General features: G+C 50.3%; 1 protein-coding gene across 2 annotated transcripts in view; it reads right to left on the bottom strand.

Moving 5' to 3' along the window:
* Positions 1-25,544, bottom strand: part of SLC6A19 (solute carrier family 6 member 19) — a 98,448-nt gene extending 72,904 nt beyond the window's left edge. The window contains exons 1-2 of one of the 2 annotated variants that reach the window (XM_074985976.1): positions 25,294-25,544; positions 14,854-14,961 (exon numbers count right to left, since the gene is read on the bottom strand). The gene's annotated coding sequence lies outside the window, so the exon portion shown is untranslated. The remainder of the gene's footprint in view (positions 1-14,853; positions 14,962-25,293) is intronic. The other variant, XM_074985978.1, reaches the window with a different exon arrangement.
* Positions 25,545-26,099: the final 555 nt, after the last annotated feature.

Raw genomic sequence — 26,099 nt, 5'->3', positions numbered from 1 at the left:
CGGACTATGGCCTTGGTCCATGCTCTGCCTGAAGGCCCCATCCCAGGCCCCACCCCCACCCAGTCTTCTCCTTCCAAAGCCCAGCAGGCACTTCACCTCTGCTCTGCCCAGAAACCCTGCCCCAAGACCATGCCCCTGCTTCCCCTCTTCCTGACCCTGCTTCACCCCTCCTCCAAGGCCTTGCTACTTCAATGCTCACTGCACGGCCTCCCACATTTCCCAAAGACCCATCAGCCCACCACTCGCCTCTCAGGGGAGAGGGCAGAAGCATGAGTGGCAGGTGAGGAGTACCCTCAGAGGAAGAGGTGGGAGTGGGTGGGGGGCAGAAAGAGCTAGAGGTTGGGGCCTCAGAGTAAGAAGCCAAGCAGGAGCGCATTCTTGTGGTGGAGCATAGGCTGGGTTACAGGCCAGATGCCAGTGGTTCCCCCACTTCTAAGGAGCTTCCAGGTACAGCGCTCCAAAGGCAGTTGGCTGGTATGCCCCCAAAAAGGAGGTGTGCCACATCCGGCCTTTCTTGCCCTATTTGGAAAGGCTTAGGCTCCCCAGGCATCTTATATCCCTCACTCATGTGCTTTATCCAAAGGAGACAGTAGGAATACTTAAACGCTGCAGATTTTTAAAACAACACCACCACAGTTTTGCAGAATAATTCAGACATTGTGGGCTGTGAGCCTTTAAGGTAGGTTGTCACAATTATTAGACATGGGGAAGGAAGGAACTGAAGTTGCTAAGACATTAAAAACTATTATATACTGCAAAAATTATCAAAAAAAGAGGAAGCATCTAATTTAAATAACTAGGGTAACAACCAGTGTTCCCTGTAAGCTGAACACTTGGGCAGCCACTCAGGATAGATTCATGTGCTGCCCAGGTGATTAGCACAGCTCCCACAGCCAGCAGCATGTGTTTCTATCAGTGGTGCACATCCCCACATGCCTTAGTGCATGCAGCAAAATGTATTTTGCTTGTGGATGGAAAATGTTAGCTGGAAGATTGGTAACAACCTGTGCTTTGCTGGTAGCATCCTGAATTTCTAATACAGTGAAAAACCCACAGATGCCCAAGTATTAAAGGGTGACAAGCATCTCCACAGGAGTTGGGATTTTCAGAACAAATGATGGTCAACTTCACCAATATCAGCTCTTTGGAAGAGCATTTGGGATGACTGTTAAAGTAGTGTATCATGAAAGAGGGTATTGGCACTTTTTTACAACAGGGGACAGGGCACCAAAATCATGTGTGGTTTATTATGTGATCAGTACTATTCCAGTATCCTAAATATCAAAGCGTTCAGAGGAACATGATATTTATGTGAGTCCCGCCATGCCATGCCATGTACAGCCACAAACTCCAATATGCCTCTAAAGACCACTGCCATACACATATTAGCACAGAATGGCTTGAAATATATGGGAGCATATGAGACATCCTAGCTATTTTGCATACTGCCTATTTCGCGATTCAAGACTGCTTCAAAAGACACAGAAGTCAAGTGGCACACAGTCGACTGAAATTAGAAGTCTTTGCAAGAAGTGATGTTTTCACAATCATCTTCAATATAAATGTAAGATAATACTCTCCAGTGTTATCAGAAGACAGGCAGCCCAGGTGGTCACAAGTGCATATGTGTAATATTTACTCCCTAGAAGAGGAAGAGGATTCTATCTTTTATGACTTTGAATGCACGCAAGAAACACAGCTATACGCATGCTAAGTTATATCTATGCCATGCATTTAGATAAAGAAACCAGTTGAGAATTTAAGAGGAAAGACTGAGTTTGTTTGAATTTTGTAGACAGGAGATTCACTTTTATTGCCCATAATGATAAAGTTTATGACAATTCTTTTATCTTTAGAGGACTGCTTTAAAAATAGTCACCGGTACAGTGATTCAGGGTGGAAAACTAATGCATGTGACTGAGGGAAATCAGATTCTTTAACTCTTCTTATGAATCTTGGCAAGTTACCAAAGCCTCTGCATTTTGAAGATATCAAGGGGTTTATTCTGCATTTTTTAACATCACTGAAAATCAGAAATATGTGGGCCCTCTGCCTGGGTAGAACAATGCCAGGGAAAAAATGGTTTCTCTGATCACTAGGAAAAGCAGAAAAATTATGAAATTGTGTGAGAGGCTCAAGAGTGGTTCAGGAAAGAAGACATGGAAATGACCAAGTAGCAGTTTGCTAAAAATCCAGGGTAGGACCATGACAAGGTGGTGATTAAGGCTTGTCTACACTAGGAAATAAAGTTGAATTTATTAAAGTTGACTTTATGCCACTAGATCTTATGAAGTCAATGGTGAGTGTCCACATGTTTAGAAAGTTGACATAGTGTGTCCCATTTCCTTTGCTAAGTTTGTGCCAGCAGTGCATTGTGGGTACCTATCCCACAGTTCCCACACTCCAGTTGCATTCTGGGTTTCTGTGCCACTGTGTTATGGGAAAATAATGCACTGCAAGTGGTTGTGGATGTCTGATGTCATTATCCGAGAGTGCATTTCCCTCACTCCCTACTCCCATTGAAAGCAAAGTCTCAAATGCATTTTCATGCCAGTTTTCCACAGCCTGCTCCACCACACGCCGTTACAAGGCTAGTGGGCCAGTCCTGAGAAATGTAAAATGCAGAAATAAAAATCTGAAAATTTTGAATTGGAGCTATGGAAAAGTAGTGTTTTGGTATTGTAAAATGTTTTATTTTGGTAATGTAAAACGTGTTATTTTGATTCATTTCATTTTGATCCAGTGGCTGTGTGGTAGTGGTGGTGCAGCTGCAGAGCCTGGCAATTGCATGATGCAGAGGGCAGACCGAAGTCCAGCAGTTGGAGGGGAAGGCAGACACAGTGAGGGGGCTCAAGCCAGCAAGCCCAGCAGCTCCGTGGTGTGGAGGCGCATCCGGAGAGCCTGGGTTGATTCCTGCTTCCTACTCACCCAGAAAGCAGTGCAGGTGAAAGCGATGGTCACAGCGGACACATTGGGGGCATTGTGAGATAAATCAAATTAATTAACAATGTGTCTACACTAGCACTAAGTTGACCTTGTACACTCAAATTCGGCATTACTCCTCATGAAAAAGCTGGAGTAGTAAAATCAGCCTTAGGACCCCTTAAAATCAACCTAATGATATTTGTAGTGAAGACAGGTACATTATAAAATCAACCTAATGCCCTTAAAATTGACTTTATGTTCTATTGTAGACAATATACAACATTACAATGTACTTTCAATATACATGGCCATGCACTCGTTTTTTTTTAAAACCAAGAAATACAGCCCTTTTACTGTAAGCATCAGAAGAGATATTCATCACCTACCATTTAATGACTGATGTACACAACTCATGTAGAAAACTTCCACATCAAGCATATGTTGCAGGGTGAGGAGTTTAAAGTGGGATCTTATTTCTTGAATGGTTTGCCCTTACAGCAGGTAAGCCTATAGCCTCTGATTTTAACAGCTGCTTTTTTCCTTGGCTCTCATCTGCTATGGTGAGAATGATTACAACCCATTGCTTAATGCAACATACAGGCTACGTCTACACGTGCACCCAACTTCGAAATAGCTTATTTCGATGTTGCGACATCGAAATAGGCTATTTCGAAGAATAACGTCTACACGTCCTCCAGGGCTGGCAACGTCGATGTTCAACTTCGATGTTGCGCAGCCCGACATCGAAATAGGCGCAGCGAGGGAACGTCTACACGTCAAAGTACCACACATCGAAATAGGGATGCCAGGCACAGCTGCACACAGGGTCACAGGGCAGGCTAGCGCTTCCGGGGCAACAGCTAGCCGCTCCCTTAAAGGGCCCCTCCCACAGACACTCAGCCTGCACAGCACGCGGTCTGACGAGCCAGATAGGCACACAGACCCCGAGCGCCGCAGTCATGGACCCCCAGCAGCAGCAGCAGCAGCAGCAGCAGCAGCAGCTAGAGGTCCAGCCAGCCCTCCTGGCAGGAGCAGGGCTTGCCCTGGCTCTTGTCATGTTGGGGGCAGCTGAGCACCTTCCTGCCCCAGGGGAGGAGATGCCCCCAGGGCAGCAGGGCTCAGCCCCTCCCCCTGCAGCACCCCGCTCCACCCCCCGCCTCACATGCCGGCGGCTGTGGAGCAACCCCACCAGCACCGACTGGTGGGAGCGCCTGGTGCTTGGGGAGTGGAACGACGAGCACTGGGTCCGCAACTTCAGGATGACCCGACAGACATTCCTGGAGCTGTGCCAGTGGCTCAGCCCCGCACTCAGGCACCGGGACACTGCCATGCGGCGTGCCCTCCCTGTGGAGAAATGGGTCGGCATCGCTGTCAGGAAGCTGGCCACTCTGGACAGCTACCGATCCGTGGGGCAGCAGTATGGCGTCGGAAAGGCCACCGTCGGGGCTGTCCTCATGGAGGTAAGAGAACCCACAGGGGGAGGCCAGGCCAGGGCAGGGGGGCCAGGGCAGAGCAGGGCAGGCCAGGGGGGCCAGGGCAGGCCAGGGCAGAGCAGGGCAGGCCAGGGGGGCCAGGGCAGAGCAGGGCAGGCCAGGGCAGAGCAGGGCAGGCCAGGGGGGCCAGGGCAGGCCAGGGGGGCCAGGGCAGGCCAGGGCAGGGCCATGCACACCCTGCTCACCCCTCATTGGGGTTGTCCCATGTGCTTTCCCTGCAGGTCGTGCGTGCCATCAACTCCATGCTCCTGCACAGGCTTGTGAGGCTGGGGGACCCACGTGCCACTGTCGCCGCCTTTGCCACCCTGGGCTTCCCCAACTGCTTCGGGGCTCTGGATGGGACCCACATCCCCATCCGTGCCCCGGACCACAGCGGAGGCCGATACGTGAACCGGAAGGGCTACCATTCAGTCGTCCTGCAGGCCTTGGTGGACAGCCGGGGACGGTTCCAGGACATTTACGTGGGCTGGCCTGGCAGCACCCACGACGCCTGGGTTTTCCGCAACTCGGGCCTGTGCCGCCGGCTGGAGGCGGGGACCTACATCCCCCAGCGGGAGATCCCTCTGGGGGACACCACCATGCCCTTCTGCATCATTGCGGATGCGGCCTACCCCCTCCGGCCGTGGCTCATGCGCCCCTACACGGGCCACCTCTCCGCCAGCCAGGAGCGCTTCAACGAGCGCCGGAACCGTGCGCGCCAGGTGGTGGAGCGCTCCTTTGGCCGCCTCAAGGGACGACGGCGATGTCTCCTCACCCGCCTGGATGCCAGCCCCAACAACATCCCCCAGATTGTGGGTGCCTGCTGCGCCCTGCACAACCTTGTCGAGAGCAAGGGGGAGACCTTCCTTCAGGGCTGGGCCGCCGAGGCCGGCAGGGCACACGTCCAGCCACCTGCTGCCCCCAGTCGGCAGGTGGACCCAGAGGGGACCCGGGTCCGGGAAGCCCTGCGGGCCCACTTCGACGACCAGGCCGTGGGGTGAACTCTGCCCAGGCCCCCGACTGCCCGCCCCTTCCTCCCCCACACTCCTGCCTCAACGCCCACACCACCATGGAGCACCCCACCGCCCCCCACCCCCTTGTCCAGGAGAAACGACAGCACGAACTTGTGAGTGAACGTAAATGTTTTCTTTGGCTGAACCTTTTTTTTTTTTAAATAGAAGAATATAGACATGTGAAAGGGAAAGCAAAAAGGAGGGACAAACATGTAACAAAAGCAAGATGGGCACGAATAAAACTATGTACAACAATAAACTCCAAGCAGGGTGCGCCATCAACAAAAGAAAACCAAAAAGCAGGGAGGAGAACGGGGAGAACTATTTACAGGGGGGACGGGGCAAGCAGGGGCAGCACCCACACCACCCACCCACCCAGTCCCCAAAGTCTGTCCATCGCGGGGGGGGCCACGTCCCGGGCCCCTCACCCCCTACAGGCCCCCAGTGGGCGTTCCCGGCCGGGAGCTCTGGCGGGCCTGCAGTCTGGTCCGCGGCTGGGTGGGAGTGGGCTCCACCGGAAGATATCGGCGCCGGCGAGTCTCGGGTGGCTCCAGGGGTCCCTCGGCGCGGTGGCCCTCGCGGGGAGGTGGTGGGGCGACGGCGGACGGGCCGGCGGCGGCTGGAGCAGCCGGTGGTGGGGCTGCAGGAGCGGGCATGGCGGGCGGTGGCGCGGCCGGTGCGGCATGGGGGGCCAGGAAGTCAATCAGCCGATTGACGGTCTGGAGAAGGGCCCCCCATGCCTCTCGGTGCCAGGCCAGCGCCTGCTCCTGCAGCCGGAGGTGCTGCTCCGAGACCTCCAGCTGCCGGCGGAGGATGGCCAGCAGCTGGGGGTCTGTGGCCACCGCCGGTAGTAGGCGCGGGGTCCGCCGTCTTGCCCTCCGCGGGGCTGGTGGTTCCTCGGCCGAGGGGCTTCCCTGGAGCGAGGGTCCCGGAGGAGTCTCCGGGACGACCGACGCCTCGCCGGCGCTCTCTTCCGGTCCTTCGGATGGTGCAGGTGCAGGTGCAGGACACAGGAGAGGAGGGGGGAAAGAAGAATGGAGACAGGCATTAGTGTGGTCCCCGAGCCGTGGCCTTTGTCCCCCCCACCCTGTGCTGCAGGTTCCCCATCCCCGTCCCCGGGAGATGCTGCTGTGATGGATGGGGTTCAGGGGTCCCCCTGCCCTGCAGCCCGTCCCCTGGTGGGAGCGACTCTCACTTCAGCCCGCAGGGTCTGAGAGCAGGAAAGGTGTCTTAGGCCGCAGCTGGCCAGTTTCTGGCAGGAGTGACAGCACCAGCTGTCGAAAGAGACAGTCCTTCCAACCCGTCGTGGGGAGAAGACCCCAAGGGGGGACCCCTCTGGGATGCAGCTTTCCCTCTCCTCTGGCTGGCTGCCTACCAGCTCTCCCTTCCCCTAGCCTCTACCTGTGGCCCCCGCCCTCGCCCCCCAATTCCAAGCCAGCTCGGCTCCTCCCTCCTGTTTGTTCAGGGCAGAGGTGTCACCTGCCAGCTGTAGCGCCAGGATCCTCCTTTGGCCCTGGGAGCTCCTCGGCTCGGGTGGCTCATCTGTAGCCTGGGTCTCCCTTTGGCACTCCCCCCACTCCATCGCATGCTGTTGCTGCGGGGTGTCCCACCCCCTCCGCCCGGGGGCCCCTCGAGGTTCCGCTCCCCCCTGGCCTGGGGATGGGGCATGGCACTGTCATGCAGGGTGGCAGGGGGCAGGGGCTGCTGGCTGCAGTGCTGTGAGGGCCCTGTCCCTGGTGTCCTTGGGGCCATGGCCATGTGAGCGTGTGGGGGGCCCTGGACACATCTCTGTTCCCCCCGCCCCTCCAGCCCCGGGGTGTCCACCAGAGAGGGGTACCTACCTGTGGGTCCGCTCCCATGGTCCGGAGATCCCCGGGGGTCGGAGGCCCTGCTGCTGCTCCGGGATGGCAGGAGGAGGATCTGCAGGCTGGAATCGGTGGAGGAGGAGCCCCCCTCCTCCTCCTCCTCCTCCCCCGCCGCGATGTCCCAGGGATGGCCTCCGGGGGGGACCCCCGGGGTGCGGGGCTTACCTCCGGGCCGGAGCCCGGCTGCAGGGCCTGCTGGGGCTCGTCAGCCGACGTGTCAAGGGTGGCCAGAGGGGGGGAGGTGTGCCGGGAGCCCAGGATGTCCCTGAGCTCCCTGTAAAAGGGGCAAGTGACTGGGGCGGCCCCAGATCGGCTGGCCGCATCCCGGGCCCGGGCGTAACCCTGCCGCAGCTCCTTCACCTTGCTGCGCACATGGTCGGGAGTGCGGGCAGGGTGACCCCGGGCAGCCAGGCCGTCGGCCAGCCGAGCGAACGCATCCGCGTTCCGTCTCTTGCTCCCCATTACCTGGAGCACCTCCTCCTCGCTCCAGAGCCCCAGCAGGTCCCGCATCTCGGCCTCCGTCCAAGAGGGGCCCCGCTGCCGCTTTCCAGACTGCTTGGCCCTCTGGCTGGGCTGGCTGCCCTGGCTGCCCTTGGGGGGGGTCCCCTGGGGGTGCTGGGGGGGCTGCTGGGCTGCCATGGCTGCTGTCGGAGGCTGAGGTCTCTGCAGGCTCCTCGCCGCGTGTGCAGCCTGCAGCCTGCACGTTGCCACAGCCTCCTGCAGTCAGGGCGGGGGAGGGGCCCTTTAAGGGGCCGCTCCACGCGGCCACCAGTGAGCTGCGGGGCTGGAGAGAGCGTCTCTCAACCCCCCAGCTGATGGCCGCCATGGAGGACCCGTCAATTTCGACGTTGCGGGACGCGGATCGTCTACACTGTCCCTACTTCGACGTTGAACGTCGAAGTAGGGCGCTATTCCCATCCGCTCATGGGGTTAGCGACTTCGACGTCTCGCCGCCTAACGTCGAAGTTAACTTCGAAATAGCGCCCGACGCGTGTAGACGTGACGGGTGCTATTTCGAAGTTGGTGCCGCTACTTCGAAGTAGCGTGCACGTGTAGACGCAGCTACAGACAGCTATACAATCCAACCTTTATTAAGGCTGAATTTCTTAGAAGTCGGGGATATAAAAGGAGGATGATATGGTAACACAAATACAAGGCCTCATTAGCTAATGATAACTAGGTAGATTTCATATATATATATATATATATATATATATATATATATATATATATATTTGATACGGTCTCCCACGATATTCTTGTCAGCAAGTTAAAGGAATATAGATTGGATAAATGGACGAAAAGATCGATAGAAAGCTGGCTAGAAGGTCAGGCCCAGCAGGTAGTGAGCAATGGCTCGATGTCGGGATGGCAGTCGGTTTCTAGTGGAGTGCACCAAGGTCCTGTTCTGTTCAACATATTTATCAATGACCTGGATGAGGGGTTGGATTGCACCCTCAGCAAGTTTGCAGATGACACTAAGCTAGGGGGAGAGGTAGATACGCTGGAGAGTAGGGATAGGGTCCAGAGTGACTTAGACAAATTGGAAGACTGGGCTGCAAGAAATCTGGTGAGGTTCAATAAGGACAAGTGCATAGTCCTGCACTTGGGCTGGAAGAATCCCAAGCATTGTTACAGGCTGGGGTCCGACTGGCTCAGTAGTAGTTCTGCAGAAAAGGACCTGGGAGTTGTAGTGGATGAGACGCTGGACATGAGTCAACAGTGTGCCGTTGTAGCCAAGAAGGCTAATGGCATATTAGGTTGCATCAAGAGTAGCGTTGCCAGTAGATCCAGAGAAGTGATTGTTCCTCTTAATTCAGCTTGGGTGAGGCCGCATCTGCAGTACTGTGTCCAGTTCTGGGCTCCCAATTATAGGAAGGATGTGGACACACTGGAGAGGGTCTAAGGAGGGTGACCAAAATAATTAGGGGGCTGGAACATATGACCTATGAAGAAAGGTTGAGGGCACTGGGACTGTTTAGTCTGCAGAAGAGAAGACTGAGGGGGAACTTGATAACAGCCTTCCACTTACTGAAGGGAGGCTGCAAAGAGGCTGGAGAGAGGCTGTTCACAGTGGCAATGGACGACAGGACACGGAAAAATGGTCTCAAGTTGCAGTTTGGAAGCTCCAGGTTGAACATTAGGAAAAACTTTTTCACTAGGAGGGTGGTGAAGTACTGGAATGGTCTACCCAGGGAAGTAGTGGAGTCTCCATCCCTGGAGGTGTTTAAGTCTCGCCTCGACAAAGCCCTGGCTGGGCTGATCTGATGGGTTTGGTCCTGCCTAGGGCAGGGGGCTGGACTTGATGGCTTTTTTAGGTCTCTTCCAGTTCTACTGTTCTATGATTCTATGAAAAAAACCTACCACAGCTCTTGGTTCCTAGGAATGCGCTTTGCGGGAATAAAATGAACGCTACCTATCTAAATTACAAACTGCATTTTACCAGCCTTTACTCTTTTGTTAAGCACACTAGAAAGTGCCCGATGGGGCAGCCCATTGTTCTTTTCAAGGATTTGGGAGAATCTCAGACAGTGCTTTGGCATTGTTAAAGTGCAGGATCTGAGAAGCCTCAGTTTCCATGCTCTACCATAGAGGGTCAGTGATAAAGTAGTGCTACTTGACTTTATCAAGTCAAAACCAAAACAGATTGTGAAGAACTACAAAAAGATCTCAGCAAACTGAGTGATTGGGCAGCAAAATGGCAAATGAAATTTAATGTGGGTAAGTGTAAGGTAATGCATGTCGGAAAAAATAACCCAAATTACACGTACTACATGATGGGGTCAAATTTAGCTACGACAGATCAGGAAAGGGATCTTGGAGTTATAGTGGATAGTTCTCTGAAGACATCCACGCAGTGTGCAGCGGCAGTTAGTAAGGCAAATAGGATGTTAGGAATTATTAAAAAAGGGATCGATAATAAGACAAAAGATATCATACTTCCCCTATATAAAACTATGGTACGCCCACATCTTGAGTACTGCGTGCAGATGTGGTCTCCTCACCTCAAAAAAGATATATTGGCATTAGAAAAGGTTCAAAAAAGGGCGACTAAGATGATTAGGGGCTTGGAACGGGTCCCATATGGGGAGAGGCTAGAGAGACTGGGACTTTTCAGTTTGGAAAAGAGGCGATTGAGGGGCGATATGATAGAGGTATATAAAATCATGAATGGTGTGGAGAAAGTGAATATAGAAAAATTATTTACCTTTTCCCATAATACAAGAACTAGGGGACACCAAATGAAATTGATGGGTAGTAGGTTCAAAACTAATAAAAGGAAATTTTTCTTCACACAGCGCACAGTCGACCTGTGGAACTCCTTGCCCGAGGAGGCTGTGAAGGCCAGGACTCTATTAGGGTTTAAAAAAGAGCTTGATAAATTTTTGCAGGTTAGGTCCATAAATGGCTATTAGCCAGGGATAAAGTATGGTGCCCTAGCCTTCAGAACAAGGGCAGGAGATGGATGGCAGGAGATAAATCACTTGATCATTGTCTTCTGTTCTCCTTCTCTGGGGCACCTGGCATTGGCCACCGTCGGCAGATGGGATGCTGGGCTGGATGGACCTTTTGTCTGACCCAGTATGGCCATTCTTATGTTCTTATGACTGCTTTTTGTTTTGCTAGTTTTCCACCTGTGTGCTCACTGTGCAGATATATGACAAAAAGAACATAGTCAGAAGAAGAGGCTGTAACAGGACTTGGTGCACAATAGAGCTGGTGGAGGCTTCGGACAAATGGTGTAGGATCACTGAGATTTCTGAAAGATGGTGCTTTACTCGCTCTTCTGACACACTGTTTTCAGAAAATATCAAAACACACCTTAGAATCAAGAGGCCTGGTAGTCCCCTCCCCGACACACACGAAGGAAAGAAACGCAGCACATTAAAGAGCACTGTGCAGACCAGTGACTGGCAACCTACATCCCACAGGCTACATGCAGCCCTCTGGGGATCTACCTGTTGCCTGTAGATCACCTGTCTGCCCTCGTCCCCCAGGTACCTCTTGTGCACCGGGTCACTGAAGCCTCGCTTCTGGGAGGGAGCGGGAGAAGCAGGGATGGAGCACAAATCAGTGAATTCATGGTGCTCTGACAGTGCTGGATGGGAAGGAGGTTAAAGAGTAGGAAGTGAAAGGCTCCAGTGTGCCAATGCCTGACAGGTGAGTGGGGAAGGGAGGCAGACAGGAGGTCTGTGGGCCACAGGCTGCTGCAGCCCATTGAGATTAAGGAGAACCACTCTTGTGGCTCATTCACTATTTGTGGTTTTCCATTGTGGATGTAAAGAAAGACGTGCACTTATAGAGGCTTGGATTGACAATCCCGCAAAAAAACCCCACAAACCTCAAAGCTATTTCTAAATTCCTTGTCGGGAAAATTTGGTCAAGAAACAAATTTGACTCATACAAGGATGGTGATGGACTCCAAATGAGCTCTTTTAGTACAGCTATATGCTTGATTATGAAGTGTTGCCATGTGACAAGTATCAGAGAGGTAGCCATGTTAGTCTGTAACTTCAAAAACAAGAAGTCCCATGGTGCCTTATAGACTAACAGATATTTTGAGCATAAGCTTTCATGGGCAAAGACCCGCTTTGTCAGATGCATGAGTGAGGGGGTGGGTTACAGAGGAGGATTTAAAGAGGGGGGTCTCAGTAAAGGGGAGGGCCAGAGCTGACAAGGTCTATGCAGTCAGGGTGGAAGTGGACCTCTTGTGTGGACTGGTCCATGCCAAGGTTGATGATGGGGTGGAAACTGTTGAAATCACGGTGGAACTCTTCAACAGGCTCTTTCCCATGGGTCCAGGTGGTGAACATGTCATCAATATAGCACAAGTAGAGGAGGGGCGATAGGGAAACAGATTTAAAAATAGTCCTACAAACAAAAAAAAATTCAAAAATAAAATGGAAAGAGAAATTTCTGAGCTGCAATTCATTTGCAAATTTGACTCCATCAGCCAAGAACTGAACAGAGACTGGGAGCAGCTGGCCCATTACAAAAGCAGTTTCTCTGCTCTTGATGCTCACACCTGCACATTAGCATCTGACAATGAGCCACATCCCCTGATGAACTGACTTGTTTTCTCCTATTTTGATGTTCACAACTCCACATTAACTGTCGATGATGGGCCATTTCCACCCTGACTGAATAGACCTTGTCAGCTCTGGCCCTCCCGTTTACTGAGACCTCCTCTTTAAAACCTCCTCTGAACTCCCCCCCCCCCCCCGACTCATGCATCCGACGAAGTGGGTCTTTGCCCATGAAAACTTATGCTCCAAAATATATGTTAGACTATAAGGTGCCACAGGACTTCTTGTTGCTATCATGTGAGTTTATTGATGACAACAGGATCACATTGGACTGGAAGTACACAAAAGAATGACAAATCCATTACAGTGATACCAATGTGTTCATAACATGCTTTACTTATACCAGGTTAGACCTATACCAGCTGTTAGATCATGTACAAAATTGTGCTTTTATCATGATACTGATCCTGTAATCTACATCAATAGAGAAGGTGGGGGGTGGCACACATTTTGGGGATTGGTCAGGAGATCTGAGCAGGGGCGCCATTTCAGATTTTTGTATGCGGGGCTGCAACTTTCACCACGGCTCCAGGGGCTATTTGGGTACCTGAAAACTCTAGTTTTTTGGCAGATAATTTAGCAATTAGCTGACAGGAGCACTATTTCTAATTCCTATATAAAAGAGAGAAAATTAAATAAATATTAGACCCACAAGCTCTAATACTAATGTGTCTGACATCTCATGGTAAGCCACTTCAGGGACAATTGTTAAAATGTAAATGTATGCTCTTACTTTGTTAGTCTGTGGAGAGATCGAGCCTGTCATGATTCTTGGGTTCTTCTCCAGCTCTGGGCAGGAAGTGGGGTGTAGTGGGGGGCAGATACATCTGGGTTGTATTTAAGAACACCAGAATTGCCAGAGTGGGTCAGACAATGGAACATCTATCCTGTATTCTGTCTTCTGACAGTGACTAATGAGAGAATGAACAGAACAGGTAATCATCAAGTGATTCATCCTCTGTTGCCCACTCCCCACTTCTGGCAAACTGTGGCTAGGCACAGCATCCCTGCCCATCCTGACTGACATCCACTGATGGACCTTTCCTCCAGGAATAGATCCAGTTCTTTTTGAATCCTATTGTAGTTTTGGCCTCACAATATTCCTTGGCAAAGAATTCTATAAGTTAACTGGGAAAAATACTTCCTTTTGTTTTAAGTCTGCTATTAATTACATTAGCTAGCAGCAGCTCAGAACATATCACATTCCACACTCAAGCTGCAGCATAATTAAGAGCTCCATGATCCATTTGAGGCAAAGGCAGAGGCTGTGAGCTAACCTCAGATCCAAAACACAACTTGGGAGGTGGGAGAAACTCTCTCCCATCTCTCCTAAATGGCGACCCTGGCTGAGACAAGAGAGATACCACCAGACAAACACATTGTGGAGTTTGTGTCTGTAGGCCCTAAAACACACAGGCACAGCTAGCTGACAGTAACACCCACATGCAAGTAAAAGGGAAGAGTAAGAAAGTTATTTTTGAAATTTTAAAAGCTCCGATCCACAACTCTTATTCGAACCCAAAGAGGGAGGAAACAAAAGAGACTGTGGTGCAACAACCTAGGATCATGAGGATGAAGACGTATTGGCTGATGAAAACAAGAATATGAGTAGAGAAACCTGGCTCTTTTAAAACTGATCAGGAAAGCCAGACCACAAACACTGAAATGTTGTTTATTAAACTAAGCCAGCTTATTTTATTTGGTGAATGAGTAATGAACCCTTGCATACCAAAGGGTGGAGACTGTGGGATCTAACATGTTTGACTTTGTCAGGAGGCTACAAGCACTTATGCATTTGCTAACAAGAGGCAGCCAAGGGGAGGGATATTTTTATGAAAGCTGTGGCAAAGCTGAATGCACTCTCTTCCATTGTGGGGCACAGCCACAACAAAGAGAACTTAGAACAGTTAAACAGAAGACTAGAACCTACCAGGAGCAGATAAGCACAGCTTACACCTTTCAGATATATACCTTCTGATGAAAAGATTGTTTGAAAGGCCCAGCTGATGCCTTGAAGAGAAAGCTATGTGTGGTTCATTTGTTCGTAATGTGGTGTACAATACACCTCTAAACTCAAAACAAAAAGACAGTTTGGATATGTGGAAATACTTGAGTCATGTTTCCCTAAGCCAGACTTCTTTCTTTTACAAGCAGCACCATCATGTGGCCATTTTCTGGCAAATCATCTGCATAAATTTTAAAATCTGCTAACACCTTTACTGACAAAGTGGGTCTTTGTCCACGAAAGCTTATGCTCCAAAATACGTGATAGTCTACTTGGTGCCACAGGACTTCTTGTTTTTGAAGAAACAGACCAACTCGGCTACCTCTCTGATACTTGCCCCCTTACTATGTTTTTTTTAAAACATAGTAAACAATAGACAATTATATCAATGGGGGTCTTGTAGCTGTCTCTGGTGAAACGCTGATTTACAGTTTAAGAAAGTCATATGAGCTTTAGGGGGAAATACATGGGAATTAAAACACTCACCTGGCCTGTGTTCTGGTAAGTAGAGGCCAGCCAGCGTCTGTCAGAAACTGTGTATGTGGTGTTAACAATCAGCTTCTGGGGTTTTATGAACAGGAAACCCTATGGGAGCTAGGAAAAAATATCTAAAATGATTTTATCCTTTGATAAAATATGAATTAAATATACAACGTTCAGAATCCCACATAGTCCAACTTTCTGTGCTTAATCCCTAGCACATTATCTACAATGCCATACACTATAGTTTTGATGTAGAAGGCATTGCTGTGGCAAAATGACTTGCTCGCCCCAGATTTCCTGTTTTCACCAGCAAATAGCGATTGGCAGATTTGTGATCCAGGGTTAGCATAAAGGCCTACAACATGTAAGCCTCGGCAAATTCGTCATAATCAATTAAGACCAGCAAGTCTTTTGTATATTTCCAGCTAGCACTTCCTGTACTTCTTCACGCAGTTCTCATTCTCAGAATCTGATTGCAGAGGTTTAGTAACCTGGGTTCTCAGCCTCCAGTTCTGTGCGTCTTGGAGGCCACCACAATGGCCACGGGCCCTTACACCCTCACCAATACCCAGACGTATGTCTCTATGGCTACGTCTACATGGCACCCTAAACTCAAAAAGAGAAGTTACTCACCTGTAGTAACGATGGTTCTTCGAGATGTGTCCCCGTGGGTGCTCCACAATCGGTGTTGGGCTCGCCCGGCGCCGCAGATTGGAAATCTTCCAGCAGTTTCTCCTGGATCGCGCATGCGCCGGCACGCGCCGCCCCCCTGTGCGCCTCTGGCCGCATGCACGATCCGGTCCCCACCAGTTCCTTGACCAACCGCCTCGGATGCTCCCGAAAAACACTAGACAGAGCTATGAAGCGGGGAGGATGGGCGGGTGGTGGAGCACCCACAGGGACACATTTCGAAGAACCATCGTTACTAGAGGTGAGTAACCTCTCTTTCTTCTTCGAGTGGTCCCCGTGGGTGCTCCACAATAGGTGACTACCCAGCAGTAACCCAAGTAAGGAGGTGGGTAATCAGTTTATGTGCAGCTTGTCCCCGAGAGGACTGCTGTCGACAGACGGGTATCCTCTTGGAATACCCGAGGCAGGGCATAATGCTTGGCGAAGGTGTCATAGGATGACCAGGTCGCTGCTCTACAGATGTCTGTTAACGCAATGCCCTTGAAGAAGGCTGTTGACGCCGCCACCGCCCTGGTGGAGTGAGCCCTGGGCGGGGCCAGCAAAGGAGTCTTTCGAAGTTTGAAGCACATGTTTATACAGGACACAATGTGCTTTGAGATTCTCCGTGAAGAGAGACCTTCTCCCTTTGACCCGGGAGCGAGAGAGACTAGAAGCCTGTCCGTTTTCCGGAAGGACTTTGTTCTGTCTGTGTAGAAGGCCAACGCCCTCCTCATATCTAGGAGATGCAGGCGTGCTTCCTTGCCAGGGCTGTGAGGCTTTGGGTAAAACGAGGGTAAAACTATTAGCTCGTTCGGATTGGACTCCGAAGAGACTTTTAGAACAAAGGCTGGGTGCAGCCTTAAGTTTACCGCCTCCTTTGAGAATACTGTGCAGTGCGGCGTTGCCATCACTGCCGCGAGCTCACTCACCTTGCAGGCTGACATAGTTGCAAGGAGGAAGGTTGTTTTTATCGTAAGGAGACATAGGGGAACTGTGGCTAATGGTGCAAAAGGTGGACCCGATTGCGTGCTGAGCACCAAGTCCAAAATCCACGATGGTGGAAGCGGTTTCTGAGGGGGGGTGCAGGTTTACCAGCCCCTTCAAGGACCTGGTAACGATAAGATGGGCAAATACCGTGGGCCCTCCCTCTGTACACCGAAAGGTTGATATAGTGGCGAGGTGGACCTTTAGCAAGGATAGAGAAAAAACCCGCCTCTCTTGAGGTCCAATAAGTATTCTAGTATTACAGGTATAGGGACGTCAAGGGGAGCTAACTGCTTGGCACAACACCAGGCTGTGAATCGAGTCCATTTCTGCTTGTAAGTCCTCCTGGTGGAGGTCCTTCGGCTACATTCCAGGACTTGTTGTGCTCCCTCCGTACATGTGCTCTTTAAGGAGCTGAGCCATGGAGTAGCCATGCTTGTAGGTGCAGACCCTGAGGGTGCAGGTGCACTACGGACCCTTGAGCCCGCGTGAGTAAGTCCGGCGCCACCGGTAGAGGGAGCGGTGAGCGGTCCGACATGCGCAGAAGCAAGGGAAGCCATTGCTGCCTATCCCAAGCGGGACTATGAGTATCATGCGAGCTCTCTCCCTTCTGGCTATGTGCAAGACCTTGTGGATAAGCGCTGTGGGGGAAATGCGTAAAGTAGTGAGCCCTTCCATGAAAACATGAATGCGTCCCCCAGGGACCCCCGCCCCACTCCTGGCCTGGAGCAGTACTGGGGACACTTTTTTTTTTATTTTTTTGTACTGGGTGGCAAACAAATCAATCTGGGGAAAACCTCCATGTACGAAAATGTGCTGTAGCAGATCGGAGCGGATCTGCCATTTGTGCGTGATTGAGCAGCGCCTGCTCGGCTGATCTGCATTCACGTTGTGAGCGCCTGGCAAGTGCGAGGCTTTCAACGTTATGTTGTTGGCGATGCACCGATTCCACGACCGGAGTGCTTCCGCACATAGGGCACGGGATCGTGCTCCTCCTTGTCGATTGATGTAGAACATAATGGAGGTATTGTCGGTATTGAATCCCGACTACTTTGCCAGGTAGGTAATCTCGAAAATGTTTGCAGGCGTTGAACTCCAGTATGGATATGTGCAGGCTCTGAGCTCCAGTATGGATATGTGCAGTGCCTGTTCCACAGGGGACCATAGCCCTTGCGTTACCTTGTCGCCGATGTGCGCTCCCCATCCCATGTGGGAGGCGTCAGTGGTAAGAAAAATAGAAATTTGTGGTTGGTGAAAAGGCACCCCCCACTAGCAGATTCTCGGGGTTTTCCCACCACGCCAGGGATCTGCACACCCCTGTTGTGGGCGACACCACCCTGTGGACAGTGTGGGATGCCAGTTTGTAAACGCTCACCAGCCAATGCTACAGGCCTGACATGTGCAACCTGGCATTCTGTACCGCAAACATCGCTGCCGCCATATGGCCCAGCAGCTGCAGGCACGTGAAGATCGGCACCGTGGGGCTGTATGTAATGACTTTCACCAGTGAACTGATTGCGCAGAAGCGAGCGTCGGGTAGGTACACCCCTGCTGTGATAGAGTTTCTGCGTGCCCCTATAAACTCTATATGTTGTGTGGGTTCGGACTTTGACTTTGCGAGGTTGATGACTAGACCCAGAGAAGAAACGTGTCCGCTGTGACGTGTATCATGCGTGAGACCTCTGCCTTCGAGGTCCCCTTTCAGCAGGCAGTCGCCCAGATCTGGGAAAAATAAACACCCCCTGTCTGTGCAGGTAGGCTGACACCACTGTCAGGGTTTTGGTGAAGACTCTGGGGGCCGAGGAGAGGCCAAACGGAAGAACCCTGTGCTGGAAGCGCTCCTGGCCGACCGTGAAGCGGAGGAAGCGTCTGTGTGCCGGGTGGATTGTTATATGAAAGTAAGCATCTCGTAAGTCGAGTGCTGCAACCCAGTCTCCATCGTCCAGTGCCGTGAGTATCAAAGCAACTGTGATCATGCGAAACCGTTGCTTGCGCAAGTAACGGTTGAGGCCCCGAAGATCTAAGATGGGCCTCCAGTGTCCTGTTTTCTTCTCTGGTAGGAAGTAGCGTGAATAAAAACCTTCCCCTGGAATTATTCCGGCACTCTTTCCACCACCCTTATGAACAGAAGGTGAGTCACCTTCTGCTTGAGCCTCACCTCGTGGCAGCGTCCCTGAGGTGACGCCTGGTGGGAGGCTTCGTCGGTGCAAGCGACTGGGAGGGGATCGTGTAACCCGTGGATATGATCTCCAGCACCCCTATGTCTGAGGTGATCTTTTGCCATTGGGAATGGAACGGTCTGAGGCAATGATGGAACATGAGATGAGAGTGGCATTGAGCGAGGGTATTGATAGTGCAGCCCCCGACATACCCATCAAACTTGTTGCCTTTGAGGCCTGACCTGAGGGCGTACGGCTTTGTTGAGAACGTCGCCTAGGAGTTCTGTACTGTTGCCGCTATTGATAGCGCCCTTGGCCGTAGCCCCGTTGATATTGAGCACGCTGTAGTTGTAAGCGTAGCGTCTTTGCTGAGGATAAAATTTTTCCCCTCCTGTATGGGGGAGTATAAATAGCCGAGGTTCTAAGTGTAGCTCTCGAGTCCTTACTGGAGTAAGGGACCGAGTCCGTTGAGTCTGCGAACAGCTTTTGTGTATCAAAGGGAAGGTCCACGATCTTCGCCTGTAGGTCCCTCGAGATACCCAACGTCTGGGGCCAGGATTCTCTACGCATGACCACTGCTGTAGCCATTGAATGTGCCGCCGTGTCCGCCACGTCCATGGCAATCTGGGCTCCCGTCCACGATGCTGCGTAGCCCTCTTGAACAATCACCTTTAACACCGGCTTTTTGTTTTCCGGAAGTGAATCCATGAGGGGAGTAAGCCCGGAGTAATTATCAAAATTATGGTTTGCTAGGTGTGCCCATAATTTGCCATTCTCAATCGTAGGATAGGAGAGGAATATACCTTCCTGCCAAACAGCTCTAGCTTCTTAGCATCCTTGTCCGATCCCCCGATTTGTACTGAGAAGCCTTTGACCTCTGCTGGGACGACCCGACCACCAAAGAATTTGGTTGTGGGTGACTGAAGAGGAACTCCATGCCCTTTGCCGGGACGAAGTATTTCTTATCCGCTCTCTCATTTGTAGGCGGAACAGAGGCCGGAGTCTGCCATATAGTAATGGCTGACTCCAGAATGGCTTCGTCCAGCGGAATAGCAATTTTGGATGAAGCCGGGGGTCTCAAATTTTTCAGGAGTTTGTGATGTTTCTCCTGCACCTCTGCCGTTTGAATGTCGTGCGTGAAAGCCATCCTTTAAAACAGCTCCTGAAACTGTTTAAGGTCATCCAGTGGAGAGACATCTCCAGGGGCCATGGCCTCGTCTGGGGAGGATGAGGAGGAACCCCTAAGGTAAACCTCCCTCGAACCCTTGGGTTCCCGCGGGCGATGACACACTTGCTCGCTGGAGGATTGTGAAGGAAAGTCTCGGGGTTCTAAAATTAACTCCCCTTGAGACAACTATCAGAGGGGAGCCGTGTTAGTCTGGATCTGTAGCAGCAACGAAGGGTCCTCTGGCACCTTATAGACTAACAGAAAAGTTTAGAGCATGAGCTTTCGTGAGTTAACTCACTTCTTCAGATGCTGGCCCTGGAAATCATGGCTGATCTAGAACTACGCTTCCTCAACTCTCGTCCACTAACACCCCAGCTCTATTTACGCTACATTGACAACATCTTCATCATCTGGACCCATGGGAAGGAGACTCTGGAGGAATTCCACCGGGACTTCAACAACTTCCACCCCAACTTCAAGCTCAGCCTGGACCAATCTACACAGGAGATCCGCTTCCTTGACACTACCGTGCTTATACACAATGGACACATCAGTACCACCCTGTACCATAAACCCACTGACCGCTACGCCTACCTTCATGCCTCCAGCTTCCATCCCAGACACACCACACGATCCATCGTTTACAGCCAAGCACTTAGATATAACCGCATTTGTTCCAACCCCTCCGACACAGACAAACACCTACAGGATCTGCACCAAGCATTCTTGAGACTGCAATACCCACCTGAGGAAGTGAGAAAACAAATCAACAGAGCCAGACATGTGCCACGAAGCCTCCTGCTACAGGACAAGCCCAAGAAAGAAACCAACAGAACACCACTAGCCATCACCTACAGTCCTCAGCTAAAACCTCTACAGCGCATCATCAGGGATCTACAACCCATCCTGGACAATGATCCCACACTTTCACAGGCCTTAGGAGGCAGACCTATCATTGCTCACAGACAACCTGCCAACCTAAAACAAATCCTAACAAGCAACTATACACCGCACCACAGTCACTCTATCTCAGGGACCCATCCATGCAACAAACCTCATTGCCAGCTCTGCCCACATATACACACCAGCAACATCATTACAGGACCTAACCGGATCAGCCACACCATCGTAGGTTCATTCAGCTGCACATCTACCAATGTAATTTATGCCATCATGTGCCAGTAATGCCCCTCTGCCATATACATCGGACAAACTGGACAGTCTCTACGTAAAAGAATAAATGCACACAAATCAGACATCAGAAATGGCAATATACAAAAACCCATAGGAGAGCACTTCAATCTCCCAGGACACACAGTAGCAGATTTAAAAGTAGCTATCCTGCAGCAAAGAAATTTCAAGACCAGACTCCAAAGAGAAATTGCTGAGCTACAATTCATCTGCAAATTTAATACCCTCAGCTCAGGATTAAACAAAGACTGTGAATGGCTGGCTAAATACAAAAGCAGCTTCCCCTCTCTTGGAGTTCACACCTCCAGATCTACTGATGACAATACAACTCAGCCTTCCTGACTGAGCTAACCTCGTTATCCCCAGCCTTGCTCTGGCCTATTTATACCTGGCCTTGCAGATTTCCAGGACCAACATCTGAAGAAGTGAGTTAACTCACGAAAGCTCATGCTCTAAACTTTTCTGTTAGTCTATAAGGTGCCACAGGACCCTTTGTTGCTGCTTGAGACAACTGTGTTTCCGTCCCCGATCGGGAGCGCCCACGGGGGCATCGAGTGGCCGGGGGCAGGGGACCTGCCCCTGGGTGCAGGCCTGTGGTTTGTCTGTGTCCAGCATGATAGGACGACCATGGCAGCATGGGCCAGGGTCCGGGGATGGAGACCTGGACCACTCACGGGGTGTGTACCCCCAATGTCTGGGAGAGCGAGACCTCTGCGACGACACCGACAGAGGTGAAACTGGCTTGTGATAGTACTCCAGGGGATCCAATCCCAGAAAATGGTGAAGGTGGCCCAAGCCATGGTGACTTTGGTTGGAGGAATGGAGAAGGAGGTTTTGGTTGTTTTTTTTGTTTCTTTTTCCCCTGATGAGCTGGTGGAGACACAGGCCTTCGGTGCGGCGTGTGTATCACAGGGGGAGGGCTTGGTGCTAACAGCAGTGCAGCCCTGTCCAGAGATGGACTGCAGTGCCGGGTTTTTGATGTTGCCTTGCCCCTCCACTGCGGGGCCGGCACCGCCCCCTCCCCTGCCGGGAATCTCGGCCCCGCTGTAAGCGCCGCGCTCGGCACCGTCAGCTGCGGTGTTGCGCAGGTATCCTCCTCCGGTGCCTGCAGGCTCCGTGCCTGGCACCTCTGTACCGCTGGTGCCGCAGGGGTCTGTGCCGCCTGTGACGGTGCCGCCGCCTGAGTATGAGGTTGGTAGCTGTGTGCTCTGCTCGTCCTGCTCGCTGCAGATGCACGGCAAGGATCGAGCCAAGGAGAGTTCCCTCCATTTCTGCACTGAGGTTGGTGAGGGGGGTCAGAGCACAGTGAGAACGCGGCCGGGTAGCCTGTAATTCCCCCAGGCGTCGGATGCCTTCACTATGCCCCACGGAGGCCAGCATAGCTTCACGTCATGACTCATGCTGTGTAAAACCTGAAGAGGCCATTGTGGTGAGTCCTTTATTGTTAAGAGGGTACTTAGCACTTAATCCGTGCCTTTCCACCCCAAAGAGTAATCACCGGCCTGCGGCAGCGGGCGGCTTAATGGCCTTCACGTCCGCTCTTTTCTTCTCCGCTCCTCTCTGTTTCCTTTTTTTTTTTTTTTTTCTTTTTGCTGGTATTCTCTTTGTCTTTGCTTTCTCTCTTTTTTTTTTTTTTTTAATAACCAAAAAACAACAAATCACACGTGGAAAAAAACCACTAAGTAATCTGACTCTGGCCTTAGCCTGAGTCGATTCCGTCCGCAGCCGATGGCGGTTGAGAAGGAACTGGCGGGGACCGGATCATGCACGTGGCCGGAGGCGCACAGGGGGGCGGCGCATGCCGGCACATGCGCGATCCAGGAGAAACTGCTGGAAGACTTCCAATCTGCGGCGCCGGGCAAGCCCGACACCTATTGTGGAGCACCCACGGGGACCACTCGAAGAAGAACAAGATATGCAATATGCAGTATGCAAACTGCATATCTTATTGTAAGTTTATTTCAAAATAGGCCATATCGGCATTTGGCACTGTCTAAACAACACGAAATGTCAAAATAATGTGTTATTTCGAATCATCATGTACTCCTCCTGCAATGAGGAGTGCAGGGATGCTGCAACAGTGCTACCATTATTTCAAAAAATATTTTGAAATAACGGGCGCATTTCAAAGATGCAGAGTACCAATTTCAGGATATCGATGTATCCTGAAATAGTTCTGCTATGTAGACATAGCCTCTGTGCCATGAGGAGAGCACCAGGTGGAAAGACACTGAGCATTTTGAACAGAGAAATGAGAGGTCCTGAAAAGAGGCCCTGTCCACCAGAGATGGAACTGGGAAGGTGGTGGGGGCAGGTGATTGGACAGTGATCCCTATTCTTTGGGGTGGTGCTTCTCTGATTTGTTTACAAACCCAGGGGTAATCACTCTCCCATGCTTTTAGTTCTTCGATGAGCTACTGAAATTGTCCCACATGACACAGAAAACAACTACACACAAAAGATTCATAAACATAATACAATGGCCCCTACAGCTATTGAATAGTACTGCAGTGTGACTCATCTGTAGCAGAAATGATAATTATCTACTCATTGTTTCAATTGTTGTTAGTTTGGCAAGACTTGCTCTCACATTATCGGGCTATGAAAGTTACTGACTGGTTGTTTGAGTCCATGTCACTCACATCCCTTTACAGAGTTCCTATTCCTGAGGAACTGTTACTGAAGTAGGTCTTAGCTCTTTTAAAACCAGGAGCTGCAAAAGGATGCCAGAGCCTTACTGGAGAATGATTTTTTTTTCAATAAGGTGGCCTTTGCTCTGTTCTGGACCTTTACAAATGAAATCAAGTTCCATTGTTTCTCTAGCTAACATAACTCCTTCATTCAATTTTAACGTCTGGGTCAGGATCCTCAACCTGTAAGATGGATTCTCCACATTTTGATAAAACAGAAAGCATGAGAGGCATCTCTGGTTCATCATTATCAGGCAGCAGCTTGGTAAGTGGCCATCAAATATTTAGTTATCTAGATTTGCCCATGTTGTCAGGGCTTGCAGGCTTGCTTTCACCTAGGCTACTGAAGCTACGTCTACACTGACCATGGACATTTAAGTTTGATCTTTCGGGATGCCGTTTTGCGCGTCTGCGAAACAGCACGCTCGAGGGTCATTGTCAACCCTGAACTCCTTGCAAGCCACAAGAATGAAGGAATGTTGGTTGAAGGAGAGCTACTGTTGACATTCTGCAGTGAAGACAGGAACCAATGCTGACAGCTGCAAAATTGGTTTTAGGTATGCAACTGACATACCTAAAATTGCTTTGCAGCCATTGAAATTCCTGGTAAGTGTAGATGTAGCTTGACTCAAAAGGGGAATCCCACCCTCCTAGAGTAGCTGTTCTTTATGTACCAAAATAAATTACTGCATTAAATTGTTACTATCTGCTAGTAAATATTAACACTTTTAGTCCTTTTTTTCCCGTATATTTGATTCATTTGTATATCAATTTTTGAATCTTTATGATGTTAGCAAAAGGTAAGTTGAATTTTAGGTCCCAGGATATTGGTATGTAACCAGTAAGTAATCCTGTTCAGCATTGTGTCAGACTGTATTGAAAAGTCTGTGATGTCCCAGTCTATAAACTGGACAGTCTGAGAAACCATTTCCTTAATATAGATATGCAATATATGCATATATAAATCTGGGAAACGAATAAGAGATCATTGTTACAGCAGATGTTTCCTATTAGGGAATCAATAGGAAAAAGTGATTATGGGGCAAGAAGGACCCACTGAAAAATACAGTCTGAAAATTGTTCATCCTCTCAGATGCCTTCATGCCTTGACATATAAACCAGAGAAACAGAGAATCTACAGAAATGACATGAGAACATATACTTATTTTGGCAAAGAGGAGCTCCTTGTGAAAACCCTATAAAATGACACTCAGGTAAAACTTAGCTGGGGAATGAAACTGCACTTTCTTTCAGTTTCAGTGAAGAAGAGACACAATCTCTTGATCTTATAAGAAAAGTTGATAGTGTATCTTTTTTCCCCTATAGTCTGTATAGTGCAGTACTAATCTCGGATTGATAATCATTGATTACATAATCCAGTGAGCCTGTTATTTAATCATCTTTAGCTGTTAATAACTCAATAAAGAGAAAACTCTCTAGAGTTTTATAATTAATGATGTTACTGAACTAAGAACCACATCACTGTATTTGCATTAAGTTATTCATTCTCCACCTTCTGAAATGAAAAAAAAAATGGTTTCCCATTAATTCCAAGAACCTGTTGGAAAGGGAAATTACTCACTTGGGTAGTAACAATGGTTCTTCAAGATGTGTCCTTGTGGGTGCTCCACATCAGGTGCCAGGCTCAACCCAGTGCCGCAGATCGGAGATTTTCAAGCCGTACTTAGCTGGACCATGCATGTGCAGGAGTGTTCTGGGCCCTTCGTGCACTTTTAGTCACATGCGTGATCCAGTCCAAGTCAGTTCCTCAAAGCTGCCCCAGGAGCATCTGTAAAACATAAAAGCAGAAACTCTGAAATGGGGAGGAATGGGTGGGTAATGGAGCACCCACAGGGACACGTCTCGAAGAGCCACAGTTACCACGCAAATGAGTAACTTCCCTTTCTTCTTCGAGTGGTCCCCGGGGGTGCTCCACATCAGGTGACTACACAGCAAAGACCCCAACACATGGAGGAGGGTACCAGAGTTGTGTTGCTTACCTTGGAAAGCACTGCTGCCAGAAGGCATGTGTCCTCATCCATATGGTGATATATCACCTTGGCTATGTCTACACTAGCCAAAAATTTTGAAATGGCCATGCAAATGGCCATTTTGAAGTTTACTAATGAAGCGCTGAAATACATATTCAGTGCCTCATTAGCATGTGGGCAGCCGCGGCACTTTGAAATTGAGGTGACTCGTTCAGACAGGGCTCCTTTTCGAAAGGACCCCGGCTACTTCAAAGTCCCCTTATTCCTATGAGCAGATGGGATTAAGGGGACTTCGAAGTAGCCGGGGTCCTTTTAAAAAGGAGCCCCATCTGGACAATCTGCGTGGCGGCGAGCCGCATCAATTTCGAAGTGCTGCGGCCGCCCGCATATGTATTTC

This window comes from Carettochelys insculpta, chromosome 2 (genome assembly GCF_033958435.1).
Source record: "Carettochelys insculpta isolate YL-2023 chromosome 2, ASM3395843v1, whole genome shotgun sequence".
Lineage (NCBI taxonomy): Eukaryota > Metazoa > Chordata > Testudines > Carettochelyidae > Carettochelys > Carettochelys insculpta.
This window is presented reverse-complemented; position numbering and strand designations above follow the sequence as displayed.